At 48.6% G+C, this 5,317-nt stretch overlaps 1 pseudogene; it reads left to right on the top strand.

Annotated features, from left to right (window-relative positions):
• Positions 1 to 2,033: 2,033 nt before the first annotated feature.
• Positions 2,034 to 3,139, top strand: LOC136520735 (cysteine endopeptidase RepA-like; annotated as a pseudogene).
• The last annotated feature ends 2,178 nt before the right edge of the window (positions 3,140 to 5,317 follow it).

Genomic DNA, 5,317 nt, shown 5'->3' on the forward strand with positions numbered 1-5,317 from the left:
CAAACACCCAGTTAGGCTCTATCCAAAAGCAGATCGAAGCAACTTGTATATCATATTAGTTAATTAATCTAAGATGACCCAAAGACGCAAGGCTCGAGCAAGGTGCATCTCTTAGTTTTTTCCTTTATTATAACTAGGTTTTAGAGCTTCCAATATTTGACCAACTTGTAGGTTTTCGGAAAGAAGTTCCATCACTTTCACGGTCAATTTTGTACAACACAAAATTTTTATATATGATTTAAAATGCATACACGTGTCTCATGTTTTAGTTTTTATTACGTCAATTCACATGTTTTTCTCGTTGCCTTTTTTGTGGACCTAAGACGAGTGGAGCCGAAGGAGTCAACAATGAGGGAGATGGTGCAAAGATGGAGAGGTGGGATATATATACGGGAGATAGACAAAGCGTGTGGTGGCACCCGGCACCCTAGGTAACCTCTAAACAGATATTTGACTGTAGCAACCCACAAACATATTTGTTAGTTAATTATTAAAAGTAAACTAAAATGTTCTTCAAATCTATGTATTAAGTGGTTATACAAAGTAATTCAATAAGTATAAAGTATGTTGTTTATTTATATTTCTAATTACAAACATGAATCATTGTTAAATTAAAATATTGATGGTGTACTAGAATTCCTCGGGCCCATATTCATATTTATACGAATAAGAATATCCATATTGACGCTAAAACAAATACGAAAATCTGACGTTGTAGATGTTTAGACATCCAGATATATCCCTAGATCTAACCAATGAGTCAAATGAATATTTATTGAATTGATTAATGAAATGGCTTTCTTTAAATTCATGCTAAATTTGAAAAGAGTATTGCGACATCATTATCATTATTGTTATTGGTGTTGTTTTACTAGAATTCCTCATGTCCATATTAAAATTGATATGGATACAGTCATACAGATATCCATGTTGACACTAAAACAGATATGAATATCAGATCTTTCATATGTTTCGACAGCCGGATCCATCCATAGGCCTAACCCATAAGTCAAATGAATATTAATTGAATTGGTTAATGAAGTGGCTTCTTTTAGGGATTGATCCGAATGTCGAAACGTCTGAAAAATCTGATATTCGTATATGTTTTAGCATCAATATGGATATTTGTATTCGTATCAACTTTAATAGGGACTAGAGAAATTCCAGTAAAACATCAACACCTACAACAATAATGATAAAGATAGTACGATACTCCTCTTTTAAAATTTAGCGTGACTCCTGAAGAAGCCACTTCATTAATCAGTTCAACCAATATTCATTTGACTCATGGGTTAGATCTAGATTTTGAACATCTAATCCATGAGTCAAATGAGTATTAATTGAATTGATTAATGAAATGGTTTTTTTTCAGGATTCATGATAAATTTTAGAAGATGAGTATTGTGCTATCATTATCATTATTGTTGTTGTTAGACTAGAATTCCTCTGCTCCATAATAAAATTAATATAGAACTCCTCTGCTCCATAATAAAATTAATATGAATATGGATATCCATACTGAGACTAAAACAAATACGAATATTGGATATGTTTAAACATGGGTTCCATCTCTAGATCTAACCCATGGGTCAAATGAATATTAATTGAAGTGATTAATGAAGTGGCTTCTTCATAACTCATGCTAGTTTTTAAAGGGAAGTACCATGCCATCATTATCATTATTGTTCTTGGTGTTTGTGGCTATAGAATTGCTCTACTCCATATCTTCAAAATATATGATAATTATGTTAAAAAAATATATGATAGTTAGTGAGATGCATGCATGATTACAATAATAAATACATAGATTTACTTCATAAAAGAAAATCTTATGGATCCTGCTTCTATCCCATATTGCTTGATGGTGGAGTAGTATAAAATAAGAACAGAGGCATATGATGTTGTATGAACAAGTTAAACCTATAGCTTAATCAATATCTTCCACCAATAGTTCTTGCTGCCTAATCTTTGCACGCTTCCCATAATCAGCATCCAGTTCCGTTGCTAACACTACGACATCACTTGAAGCTACAATGGTGGGAGCTGCTGAGGTGGCACGACCATGGCGGCGGCGCTACTCGTCGTGGCCATGGCGCTGTCCGCTGCGCCAGCGGCAAGCTCCATCGACTACACCGAGCACGACCTGGCGTCGGAGGCGTCCCTGAGGGCACTGTACGAGCGCTGGTGCGCGCACTACGACATGGCGCGCGACGTCGGCGAGAAGACCCGGCGGTTCGACCTGTTCAAGGAGAACGCGCGCCGCATCTACGAGCACAACCACCAAGGCAACACGACGTACACGCTGGGCCTCAATCGCTTCAGCGACATGACCGACGAGGAGTTCAGCCTCTCCCCGTACGGACGTTGCTTGACTGCCCCTGTGGTCCAGCGCATGTCCGCCGATGGCGAGAACGAGGAGCTCCACCAGCAGGAGGACGACGCGTCGTTCAACCTCACGCACGGCGGCGGCGGCGCCACCGCCGCGCTCGGCGCCCCGCCGGCAGTGGACTGGCGCGGGAGGGCGGTGACGCGCGTGAAGGATCAGGGGCTAGGCTGCGGGAGCTGCTGGGCGTTCTCGGCGGTCGCGGCGGTGGAGGGCATCAACGCCATCCGGACGAGGAGCCTGGTGCCGCTGTCAGAGCAGCAGCTGGTGGACTGCGACAGGGCGGACCACGGCTGCAACGGCGGCTTGATGACCACGGCGTTCAACTTCATCGTGAGCAACCGCGGCATCGTGCCGGAGGGCGCGTACCAGTACATGGGCAGGCAGGGCCGGTGCCAGCACGCCACGGCCCCGCCGGTGACCATCGACGGGTACCGGAAAGTGCAGCCGTTCGACGCGAACGCGCTCATGTCCGCGGTCGCGGCGCAGCCTGTGGCCGTGGCGATCGAGGCCGACGCGTGGGAGTTCCGCCACTACCGTGGGGGCGTCTTCAGTGGGAACTGCGGGGGCAGGCTGGGTCACGCGGCGACGGCGGTGGGGTACGGCGCCGACGCCGGCGGCCCGTTCTGGATCGTCAAGAATTCGTGGGGTCCCGGGTGGGGCGAGGGCGGGTACGTCCGCATCAGCCGCAACGCGCCCGTCAGGCAGGGGGTCTGCGGCATCCTCACAGAATCGTCGTACCCTGTGAAGCGTTAGGCAAACTTGCCGATACCCATTTCATTTCAGTAGCTGTTCCGGTTTGTTCGTTGGGAATAAAAAGTTTCGTTATCGGATGATACAAGTGACCCGTTCCATAATCTATCTACACCTAAAAAAAACTCTAAAGTAATTATCTACCGGTGATACCAAATCACATCCGACTCCACTTCAGTTCCCCTTCAACATAGATTAGAGACATGTTAGGATGAGTAGGACTATTAGTTACTCGTTGGGGCAAGCCTAGATTGGGACGGATAGATAGATATATACACGGATCCATATATAGCGTCCAAGTATAACAAGACACGTAAGTGTATACGGCCGGATTACGAGCCTTCGATCGGGCTAATAAGTCCGGCCCTAGCTACCTATACGGATGAGTTCCAGATACACCCGTTCGGAAGCCTACGGCGCACTGAGTCCGTGACTCCGTGTGACCGTGTCCGACCATATGCCAGGAATAATCCGCTTTGCTCTCCCCACACACGTACCTATAGATGGCCAACGTGCCGGCCCGGCCCGGCACGGCACGGGCCCGTGAAAGCACGGCCCGATAGGGGTCAGGCCGGCACGGCACGCCGGGCCTCCCGGGACGTGCCTCTTAGGGCCACGGGTCTGGCTTTCGGCCCAGGCACGGTCTGTCGGGCCGTTTCTCGTGCCAGGCTGACCCAAAAAGCACGCCACGGCTAACGGGCCGTGCCAGTCCAAGGCCCACTGAGAGAGGTGTGGAAGGGAAGGCAGGGGCAGCTGCGCGAGCCGCCCGGCGGTGGCCGACGGCGCGCTCGCACCCGACAGGCCGCAATAGGACGAGGCCGCACAGGGGTTGGGGCGTGGAGGAGGCGCTCGACGCTGCTGCACTCGAAGCCGGCCGCCGCTGCTTGACGCCGCCATGGAGGAGTTGCAAAAGGTTCGTGACTTCACGAGCGCGACTGCGAGATCCGAGAGGGAGGAGCTAAGAGCGACCGCACGGGGGACGGAGCAGGGCCATCAGTTCTGGGGCGTGGAGGAGGAGGGCAGCGAGGAGGCGGCGGGGCTGGAGCCATGGCCCGTGGGAGGAGCTGAATGCGGCGCGGAGGCGGAGGAGTGGAAGCGGCGGTAGCGACTTGCGAGAGGAGAGATAGAGAGGCGAGTGTGAGTGTGGCGCCAGGGGAATGCTTCTAGGGTTAGCCTGTTAGGACAGGGAGGCCGAGTGGGGAGGCAGGCCGCTAACGGGCATCCTGTTGAATAGCGGGCCGGGCCAGGCCGCCCGACGTGCCTAGGGAGTGGGCCAGACATGGCCTGCTCCATCGGGCCGGGCTGGCACGGGCCCGCAGGCCACCGGGCTGGGCCGGGTTTGGGCCGGGCCAAAAAAGCGGGCTTCAGGCTGGACCAACGGGCTGCAGGCTACATGGCACACGTACCAGGATCGCCTGGTAGAATATTTAACGGATAGGAAGTCCAGATCTGACTTCGCGATCTCCTTCCCATGAAGACTCGATCCGACACGAACTCTTTCCGCGTCCGATTTCAACGTCGTTGTGTCAACGCGTGCAAATGAAAAGAAGATTAATGTTCCAAAAATCACGTTAAAGAATTGTATTTTTTAACACGTTCATACTATTTTTTTAAAAAAATACAACACATGCTTATACTATATCATTGTTATATTTCCGTACAACGCACGGGCATGCATCTAGTAATAAAAAAATATATTCATAGTAAACAATGATGTATATAGTACCTTATATGAACCTGCATTTATACATCATAACGCTCATACTTAAGTACTATATGATTATTATGTTTTTGTGCAACACACATATATCTATCTAGTAATGATATATATATATATATATATATATATATATATATATATAGTAAACAATGGCGCATATAGTATCTTATATGAACCTGCGTTTATACATCATAATTTTATTGATAATGATATCCTCGGGACGTCTGTCATTTTTGAACATGACGGAGGCGCCTACCCTCGCGCCTCGCGTTGCGCACCCCACGTCTTGTGCCTCACGCTAAAAGACGGGACGGACGTGTCTGACCTCGCGTCGCACACCTCATGCCTCATGCTAAAGGATGAGACGGATGTGCCTACCCTTGCGCCTCGTGTCGCGCACCCACTGTAGGATTTCTGGTTAGCCTAGAGGGGGTAAATAGGCCTGTTAAAACAAAACTTGT

This window comes from Miscanthus floridulus, chromosome 18 (assembly GCF_019320115.1).
Source record: "Miscanthus floridulus cultivar M001 chromosome 18, ASM1932011v1, whole genome shotgun sequence".
Taxonomy (NCBI): Eukaryota; Viridiplantae; Streptophyta; class Magnoliopsida; order Poales; family Poaceae; genus Miscanthus; species Miscanthus floridulus.